This window comes from Alnus glutinosa, chromosome 11, assembly GCF_958979055.1.
Source record: "Alnus glutinosa chromosome 11, dhAlnGlut1.1, whole genome shotgun sequence".
Lineage (NCBI taxonomy): Eukaryota > Viridiplantae > Streptophyta > Magnoliopsida > Fagales > Betulaceae > Alnus > Alnus glutinosa.
The window spans coordinates 21,112,894-21,124,372 of NC_084896.1; positions in this window are offsets into that span (position 1 = coordinate 21,112,894).

The window sequence follows — 11,479 nt, forward strand, 5'->3', positions numbered from 1 at the left end:
AATTATATATCAATGGTAGCATTTAATACCTTCTTTAATTTGCTTCCCCAAAGAAGGATAAAGTCATTTCCAAATTTTCTTTTTTTCTTTTTTGAATAAGGAAATAACATTCATTATAATCTGAGACCCAAAAGGCCAAAAGCTATAATTAAGGATACAAAGACTCCTAAAAACAAAGTACAAAACTAGTTCTTAACTTGGAGGACAATTGCTTTAGCAGAAGGACACAGAAAAACACCTCTCTTTTACAATAAGTTCTACTATGAGAAGATAAGAGAGCAAGATCTGATCTAAAAACTAGATCTAAAGTCTATCATGGCAGGCTGCAGAGATTAAACAACAGAACACAATTAAAAGAAGCCAAAAACATAAACTCAATAACATTGGCTGGCATAGAGCGTAGTGATAAGCTTTGAATGCAGCACATTCAAGCTCCTTAACTTATATATGGTAATTCCTTAGCATTGTTATTTGTTTGATTTTGTGTTGTTTTATTGTTTTCAGATTGTAAATAAAGATGCAATTAATTCTATTGATTTTGAGTTTAAAGCACACTTTAAGAAGACCTAGAAAATATGGTTAAGCTTTTCCAATCATAATAGAGGACCTATATGATGTGGTTAAGTTTAATCAAAACAAGGAAATGATTAAATCGAAATTTCTTCAATAATAGTCAAAATTGGATTGGATTCAAATCTGGATTCTGCACATGTTTCAATGTTTTGATCATAACTTTCAATTCATATCTCATATTGGAATGAAATTGGTGACGTTGGAAAGCTAATAACAAATAAAAAAAAATGTCAGAAATAGATTTTTCTCAATTCGGACGTTTACTATGTCAAATTTTTCCTCAATAAAAGACCGCAAATCTAAACGAATTTGTAATCATTTTCTTACTTGGATTGAATTTTCAATCTCCTACTTGGACTAAGAGTCTAAGTTTCGATTTTTCTTGGATTCCTAGGACTTTTAGACCTCTCCTAGTCCCTATAAATAGACCCCTAAGTTTCAAGAGAAGGGGTGCTAAGCTTTAAACAGAAAATTCTTCTTGGAGGCTAAACAAGTTGAAGAGGAGAAGAACATGGCAGGAGGCCGTCCCAGCACCATGATAAGCGGCTAAATTCGTACTATGATGTTGATATAGCCCTTTCCAAGTAACAATGGTTTAATTGTATCTTAGTTTGAGATTTTCTATATGCATGATGGTTGTATAACTGTGAGAATTGATCCTAATGTTTATATTAAATCATTATGAATTTCTTATCTTATCTTAGAAAGTCTTTTATATTGATTGAACTCAATCCTTCATATTTTTTGTAATTATGTAAATGATTGTCATACAATGGTTTTAATTGTCATATGATCAAGAGGGTTAGATAGGCCATGCCTAGGGAAGACGGATTGTACTGCACCCTAGTTTAGTGTAATTTAAGTAGACAGTTCGTACCAACCGAAAATGAGTTATATTATTCTATTAATTGTGTGTATCCTATTAAATACGTAGCTAATCCATACCTAAAGAAGACCGGTCGTACCGCATCTTAGTGGTTAGGTGGACGGTCTGTGCCAATCGAAGATAGATTATACTTATTTTTTAGAGGTAATTTCTTAACTACTCGAGTGAGACGAGCCCTATATCATGTATAGTATGAATTTTTCTTGTTAATTTATTATTGACCATTGTTATGCGGTGAGTGGTAAAATCAATCCCTTATTCTTTCTCTCATCACTACAATCTTTACATTTATGTCTTTTACTTTTATGTATTTATTCAGGTATTCCTATTGTAACAACCCACCCCAAACGACACAATAATGTCCGCTTTTGGCTCTCCCGAACCAGACTTCCTAGGAGGTCACCCATCCCAATACTACTCTTACAGTAGCACGCTTAACTGCGGAGTTCTGATAGATTCATTGCTATCACGGCTTTAAAACACATTGTGTCAAGAAGGGTGCGTTTATACATATAAGCACATCCCCTCCCAGGCGATGTGGGATGTCGCACCTATCCTCTTACCGTTATATTCAGTTCTATACACACATTGGGGACAATGCGTGATTCAAGTTTGGGGGCATGGAAGAGCGAAACATTGTCCAATATTTTACTATGTTATCTCTAAGAATTTGGTTGAACTTTAATTTTGATTCGTATTTCATTGGTAAGCTTAACATGATGAACACATGATCACTTGACTAGGGAATTAAGAAGTTTTGTTATTTTCTTTGGTAGCATGAGATATTACTTGTTTCAATTTGATTCTCACAAGCAAACTAGCACGTAAGTCTGTGGGGTATGAAATTTTAAATCAGTTTTGTTTGTTATCAATATCTTGGATGTAGCTAGGTAACTTATTGGATGAATAACCTTGACATAAAAAAAATAATTAAATTAAATTAAAATTAAAATAAAAAAATAGAAGAGAGAATAATTTTGATCACTTTAATTTTTTCACTGAGTAACCGGACCTTTTGCACATTAAGCATTGAGTATTCGCGTCAAAAGGTGGAAGTTTGTTTTGATTGATAAAATGACTAAGTTTAGCTTTGTAACATTTTTTACTCGAGTTAGTAAGTCTTTAGGGTGTTTTACACTTAGTGCCCTGAAACTATCTGGTTTGGGAGTCATTGACCTAACACTTGTTATATGGGTCAATTAGAAAGCTTAAGGAAGCTAAGCATTGCACAGCCATATATATATATATATATATATGCATGTCTTGATTGTTTTATCTAATGAGGAGTCCAACAAATTTTGAGTATTGAACTATTCAGGATTGAGATTAGTTTTTGAAACTTCATGACTATGTGTTAAGTTCACTTTATACTACTTGAATCTTGTGATATCTAATAATGCCATGTTAGTAGCTTAATTTTGAATTCTCTGAAATTTTGAAGATGGAGTTTATTTTGTTAAGCTTGCTAATGAATGAGAACCATGATTTTTATGATGCTGAATTCTTGGGGATAACATGATAGGAACAATTTTTGTGGGTATCATTCCTGTTAAACCCTCACGAGACTTCACTTGTCAACTAGGGAGTCCTAGGGGTTTAAAAGGCTTGTTGCATACGCTAAATGCAATCGTACATCCCTCGAAAGAATGATTTATCTTATTATTTTTCAGTTTTATTTCTTGTTTTATATTGCAAAGGGACTAGCAATATGTAAGTTTGGGGGTGTGATAAGCGTTAAATGTTGCACATTCAAACTCCTTAACTTATATATGTTAATTCCTTAACATTGTTATTTGTTTGATTTTGTGTTGTTTTATTGTTTTCAGATTGAAAATAAAGATGCAATTAATTTCATTGATTTTGGGCTTAAAGCACACTTTGAGAAGATCTAGAAGATATGGTTAAGCTTTTCCAATCATAATAGGGGACCTATATGATGTTGTTAAGTTTAACCAAATCAAGGAAATGATTAAATCGAAATTTCTCCAATAAGAGTGAAAATCGGATTGGATTCAAATTTGGATTCTGCAGACGTTTCAGTGTTTCGATCATAACTTTCGGCTCAGATCTCGAATTGCAATGAAATTGGTGGCGTTAGAAAGCTAATAACAAATGCAACAAAAAAAAAATGTCAAAAATAAAATTTTCCAAATTTGGACATTTACTATGCCAAAATCACCCCGCAATAAAAGACCGTAAATTTGAACGAATTTGTAATTATTTTCTTACTTGGATTGAATTTTCAATCTCCTACTTAGATTAAGAAACTAAGTTTTGATTTTTCTTGTATTCCTAGGGCTTTTAGGCCTCTCCTAGACTCTTAGTCTCTATAAATAGACCCCTAAGCTTCAAGAGAATTGGGGCTTAGCTTTAGACAGAAAATTCTTCTTGGAGGCTTGACAAGTTGAAGATGAGAAGAACATGGCAAGAGGCCATCCTAGCACCACGATGAGCGGCTAAATTCGTACTATGGTGTTGATGTAGCCCTTTCCACGTAACAATGGTTTAATTGTATTTTAGTTTGGGATTTTCTATATGCATGATAGTTATATAACTGTGAGAATTGATCTTAATGTTTATATTCAATCTTTATGAATTTCTTATATTATCTTAGAAAATCTTTTATATTGATTGAACTCAATCCTTCATATTTTCTGTGATTATGTGAATGATTGTTATACAACAGTTTTAATTGACTTATAATCAAGAAGGTTAGATAGGCCATGCCTAGGGAAGAAGAATTCTACTACACCCTAGTTTAGTGTAATTTAGGTAGACAGTTCGTACCAACCGAAGATGGGTTATACTATTCTATTGATTGTGTATATCCTATTAAAGACGTAGCTAATCTATACCTAGGAAAGACGGGTCGTACCGCATCTTAGTGGTTAGGTGGAAAGTCTATGCCAACCGAAGATGGATTATACTTATTCTTTAGAGGTAATTTCATGAATACTTGAGTGAGACGAGCCCTATATCATGCATAGTATGAATTTTCCTTGTTAATTTATGATTGACCATTGTTATGTAGTGAGTGGTAAAATCAATCCCCTATTCTTTCTCTCATCGCTACAATCTTTACATTTATGTCTTTTACGTTTATGTATTTATTTTTAGAAAACAAAGACAAACATCTTTTTAATTAAGTTATTTTAATCTTAAAAAACTTGATAGCAACTCCTACACAGTCTTTGAGGTTCGACATCCTCTCTATAGTCTTATCCTACAAGGATTTGCCCTATTGCGAGTGAATTTTTGTTATTGGTATATTTTGGTAAACAAAAGACCATGGTAGATCTATATTAGACTTCTTCTAAATGAAAAAAAAAAAAAAAAAAAAAAAAAAAAAAAAAAAAAAAACTTGCTCGGGGATATAAGCTTATCCACATACTAGAATAAAACCCCACCAAAACCTGCTCAAGAATAAGCCTATTCCCGTACTAAAATAGAAGTAACTTAATTGTGCACCCAAACATCAGTCTTCTTCTTAATCAAAACGCTGCCGATGCCGTGGAAAAGAAATACCTCAGGTTGTGCAACCCATCATTATTCCTTCCTCCTCAAACGTTGCCGACAACCCCTGAAATAGCACAGAAAGTGCATATCCGAGAAAGAAAACCCCTCTACATCCTCCACGCTCCCCGCACTAGTCCAAGCCTCGCCTCTTGGGTTTGCTGAGAGCCACCTAGAGGGAAGAAATCCAACAGCCCACAGCTCAGTGTCGGGTCGAAAACAAAACGGAAAAAGCAAAGAGTGGGGGGTTGGGGGCAACGCCCCCTCCCCCCTCAACCAAGATCTAAAGAGAAACCCAGCGGCTAGGGTTTTCTCTTCATGACTATTTATTTCATGGTATCTTTACTCCACATATATAAAACATATTTGTTGGTATCTTTACTTCACATATAGAAAACATATTATAAATTTTTCATCTTACGATGAAATCGATTAACATAACACTACTCTTCATCAAACCGCAGTATTCTTAGTTTCTCTTAAAATAATATTAGATCAAGAACATAAAGTGATCGTATACGTGGATTGGGTACAAGAGATTATTTTTAAGAGTGGCCAGTACTTGAACTAATTAAGTGGCTAAAATGACAAAAATCCATTGGTCACAAGGTGGGTCGACCCAAAAAAAGAAGAAGTAAAGTGGGCCTTTGAGAGAAAGAGTGAGATTTTGAGAGAAGGGAAATAAATAGTTGGGAAAAACTGAGAAAAGATAGGGAAAGAATGATGAGGACCTTTGGCCTACCGGTACTCTTAACCATCTTACGGTGAGGTTTGTGCGTCTTGTGCGACCTCTGAAACAACACCAGTGCCCCTCTGAGATACATAACTAGCCATCCCTAGTGGTCTGATCGGGTTCGACCCCAACTGATCCACACGACTAGTGATGCGGTAAAGTGTGACTGCCATCTATGGATGGTTGCGTCAGTCACTACTCTAGTCAATGGATCAAAGGCATCCCAAATCTACTAATTCTAGGTCATAAGGTCAAGTCTATACAATAATGTTTATGTACCCTAGATTCTACACCTCATTTTCCCACGATGGTAGGACACATAAGAATTTGTAAATAACCAATTGAGAAACATAGTTTAATTCATGGCAAGCAATAAATTACAATGCAGTAGTAAATCATTATTTTATAAAATGTTAGGCTTACGAGATAATTATGTAATGCATGAGTATCAAAATGCACAGTTTATAGATAAAATATCCATGTTTAATGACATGGCATTTTTTGCGTTTCCATGGACAATTACTTACCTCAAACGCTCAAATACAACCTCGAACATACCAAAAGTTTAAACTTCTTTTTCATGCAAGTCATATTTTAATATTAGTCAACACCCTAATCCTACACTTAAGACCCTAATCATGCACATTCTACTTAGAATGATCGATCGTTACTTGAGATCGTTCGATTATTTTTTCCTAGAATGTGTTTTTCCCTGTATCATCCTATTAGAACCTAATCTATCTCTTACCCAAGACCCCTAGAGGTTACAACACTTGGAGTGGGTGCCATACAACATTCATAAACATTTATAACAAAGGTTTGACAAAAGTGACCTAAGGTCTGATGATTGCCAAAAATGTGTAATAACAGCCCATCCTTATCTTTAGATGCCCCAAGCCCATAAATAGCCCCCCTCACCCTGGCCTCTTTCACCTCATTTTCACCCATTCCTTTAGTGTTATTCAAGAGTAAAAGTGTGAGAGTGTTTTGGAGAGAGAGAATGAGCTCTCTCGGTTCTTGTTTTTCTAAAGATGTAACATTCCTGGCCCATTTCTTTTCTTAAGTTGTTGTTATGTTGTTTATTTAGTTTTCATGCCCTAACTTATGATTTGTATCTCTATATGTTCTTGGTTTTAATACTATATTAGTGTTCGATTAGTAGGTTGATGAGATTTAACGTACCAAGTTTTGTATGAATGTGTTATTGTGGATTAGGCCCCTTTTAGAAATCATATGAAGACCTTAGGACTTGCTTAGAAGTTGTTTGTGGCTTTTCGGTTCGGAAATGAGATTCTGCCCCAACACCGAACGTTCGACCAATGGGAAAAAAAATCATATTTCAAATTTATTTACGATTTAGGGCTTGTTTAGCTCGGGATTAGGACTGATGATAGGCTTTTTGGCAGATTTCGAGGTTGTGGAGCCTAAATAGGACTCTCAATTGGAGTTTAATGATACAAATAAGTCAAAACTCACATGGATACTTGTTATTATTTTTTTTTCGCATAGCATGATTATTTTGTGTACCAAAACATGCATACTTACAACTCACATGAAATATACTTTATTATTATTATTATTATTATGAACTCTATTTTGTAAAAATTAGTGATTAATGACAAGATAAGGAAAATGGTGAATTTATGAAAAGCATGCATGTAAAAGATGGTGAATATTAAATTACATCGTATGACATGATACACTGGTACGTATAGGATAACGATCATAGGCTTACTATTATAGAGGTAATTATTCTTTATAGTGAAAGGTTTATTTTTATATTTAGCCTTGAATCCAATGGTTCTTGTGATCGGGGCAATCATGCTTGAATGGAGGTCCCTATAGACGGACGTCATTAGTGGCGTGGGCTACTCGAGGTCGGACTGCTATGATGGACAATAGCATAAAATATTTAGAGCATCGGTATTGTATTACAGATCACTCAGGACAAAGCCAACCCTGCCAGAAATGTGTTAAAATTCTGAGTAGACGTCAAGAAGGACCTCGAGGCAGTTGCGACCGTTTCGAGTAATGATAGCGATCTAGTCAATGCTCGAGGACTTATCACAGGATTTTGGAGGTCATTCTTGGTAATTTAGTATTCTTGAGAGATGTTGTAGACTTAGCATTTTGAGGTGTAAATGTGTATTAAGATTTAGTATGAGGATTTGTAAAGTGTGCTTTCAACTAATATGACGACTCTAAGTAGATTCTCTAGTTGTAATTAATGTTGGTAGAATATTTTATGTTTCACTCCATAATATTCTCTTTTTGAGGAATAGAGATCCCTAAGTCTTATTCCTGGTAGAATGGGACTAGAAAACGAACTGTGAAGTTAATTACTAGTTAATTAATTTCTTGTGGCATTATAGTTTCTGCCCCTATGTAAGGGTTAAGCTTATTTACTTAAAAAACTTAGCTTTTAACCATTATCAAATGAAAGACAATTAGTATGCAATTTGATACATAAAACACAGCTTAAACATGAGGAATAAACATAAGTTAGGGCATGCGTGTGTGTGTGTGTGTGTTTTTAAAGTAGCATGCACACAGCTCGTTTAAAGAACATACTATCATTACCAATTTAAACTGGTTACTTGTAAAATATCTACCATGTATTTGAGCGGAGTGTTACACTGGCAATTTTTTTTTTTTATTATAGGCTCATATTTTCATATAGAACCCACACATGTAAGTGCTAGAAATGTGTTAGTCGACACTATTGAGAGCATCGGTATATAGTAAATTAAAGGCCCATAATTTGGAGTCACTTAATAAGCGTCGACAAATATATTAGCGCATACTAAGCGTCGATATATTTGTTGGCGCTATATATGCACCAATATTGTTTTTAATTTTTTTACCATCACTTAGTAAGCGCCGGTAAATATTATTATTGTTTCTAAAAGGAAAGATAATGAAATGGAAAAATAAATATAAAGCAGAATAAATAAAGACACAAAAAATTATTGTTCGATCTATGACTACATCTAGAGGATAAAGTCCAAAAGGCTACATTTTGATCTTATTTCTTTGGTGATATTTACAATATAATATGCATCTATTTATAGGAGAATTAGGGTAGATGAGAATAATACAAATAGACTTCAACTAGAACCAGGTGAAAATCTTCAATTGTGACTAGGTGATAGACTTCAACTGTAGTTAGGTTACAGTCTTCAACTATGATTAGGCGATAGTCTTTAAGTATAGCTAAGGGAGAGACTTGAACTATAACTTAGATTATTGAACTGCATAATATATTCTAACAGTTTCCAACTTAGTTTGTATTTTAAGCTGTGTACACCAAAATCCCCCATTCATTCACAAATGACGTAATAACATTATGGCTAGTAAAAACGGATTTTCTATTACTAAACCCAACAATTACAAAGATAGTATCTTATACTAGTAAACCCCAACAATTACGAAGATAGTTTTTGTAGCACGACTAAACCCCACAAGGTCCACACAAGTGATGATGCTATGAATATGGCCCATAAGATTTGAAAAATAATAGCCAAGACTCCAAACTACACCTACAAGGAAAGTTGAATAAGTGTATGTCAATAAAAATACGGAATTTAAAAATAATCAAGCACACAAACAATCACCAAATATTTTGAAAACAATAAACCAATCAACACAATGAATTTGGCGACAAAGTAGAAACTTTTGGAACCTCAAAGAGAAAATCATTCCAGAATGCCAACCCATAAATCAATCCACTATAGAAAAATAAGTGTTACAAAAAGTTCACACTTACAAAACCTTTGTAGTTGAAAGTCTCTTGCATAAGACAAACGACCCACTTGACTTCTATTGCAGTAGCCCCCCGAACCTCTGAAAAATTCTTCTACTTTATCTCCTTTACTAGAACTCTAATAAGCTTCAGTTGTTGTGATAAACAGTTATGATTTACAACAAATACTCTAAGAGAGATGCACTTGAAAGCGTAAAATCCTGAACTTTCTATCTTAGCACATGGAGGTAAAAGCTCTATTTTTTCTGGAAACATTGCCCTTAAATAGACTTCAAGTAAACCTAGTTCTAGTTTGAATAGGATAAGAAAACCTAAAAGGAGAAGGAAACTTCGGACAGAAATCACCTAGATTTTTGAGCTTATATTGTGGGGCAATTCTAAAAAATCCTATTTCAAAGAGATTCGTTTCATTTTGAGTTAGCTTTTCAATGTCGCTGGTTTCATCTCAATCCAATATTTGAAATGAAAGTTATAGTAAAAATACTGAAACGTGCTCAATTTGAAATTGACAAATCCAATTTTAACTATAATTAATGAAATTCCGATTGGCTCATTTCTTTAATTGACTTAACCACATCATATAGATCTTCTAATTTAGATTGGATTCAACCCACTTGAATTTGAGTCCATCATCATACCGTTGATAAACTTTTTCACCAACTTAAGTACCCTTATTGTAACGCCCCCAAACCGCTAAGGGTTAGGTTCGTCCATTTCATACACCAAACTGCAAAGATTCGTAAGGTCTGCCAACAATCTAGCTAATATGCTGAATTTAATAACAAAAATAATAAAGATTTTAAAACTCTGAGCTTTAATAAATGCGGAAACAGTTATTTCGAAATGAATAATTATGTTTGATTCAATAATTGAAAATCTAAAGAAAAACTAAATTTATTGTGCAAGTGCACTTATTAAGGTAACTGAGATGCAATGTCCTAATGCTAGCCTAGATCCCATCCCGACCGCCTAGGTCTCTCTGCTCATAACCTGAAAACAAAACAAAATAAGGGGTGAGCGAAAAATGCTCAGTAAGGTAACCCTCAACCATAAAACGGTTGAGTTAACTTCATTTTCTTTAAAACAATTATTAAAATACACTTGAAATCTAAATTTATAGAATATAAATAAAAATTCAGCATTTTACTTAACACATAAAATTACTGGTTAATAAATAAATTTCTCATATGTAGGGCCCATGTGCACTATTACGCCCTATGTACTAAGGTTGCGCGGTCTACTGCGACCTCAGGCAGGTAAACTGTGGCCACAGGCCCTGCCCCGTCAGCTAATTAATTGAAGTGCACTTAGCATGACATAGGGATGGATCCGCTTTCTCTAAGTCCTTGAGCGGTTGCGCTTCCATCCAAGCAACTGTACCGAGCTTAATCTCTGCAAATCTCTGTGAATATATCTGGGGTCAAAATAATAGTCTCCTCCACACACGTGCCTCCTTTATAAAAATCTCATTCTCACAAATTATTCTTATTCCTTTGATAATTCTTGAGGCAACGTGTGGGAGGGATTTTACTCTCTTTTTCTCATTAATTTCAAAAAGCTGTAACTTCCCGTCTCGGGAACCAACTACACAATTTACGAATAATTAGAAAAATCCTTTATAACCAAAGCTTCTTTTAAAACAGTGATTTCAAGATTAACATTTATACCGACAAATTTTCATCTCAAAACTATTTTTAAAACAGTCCTTCATGCATCAATATAATTTGAAATATAGAACAAGAACAATTAATTGCAAATATGTTTAAAAAAAATGATAAAGTAATATGACATAAAACAATTTGAAAAGGGGTAGAGGATCCCTTACTTCTCTGATTGCAATAAGTCGCTGGACTATCTCGACTGCTAACTAGTCACCTGGTACAAGTTTAAATAAATCAATATCTCGTGCTAGGCACTAAACTACACACTAACACCACTAGGATTTGTCTTGCTAACCTACTGAGAATGGATTCCCTATGTATGTTTAACAACATTAATTATTCTAATAATA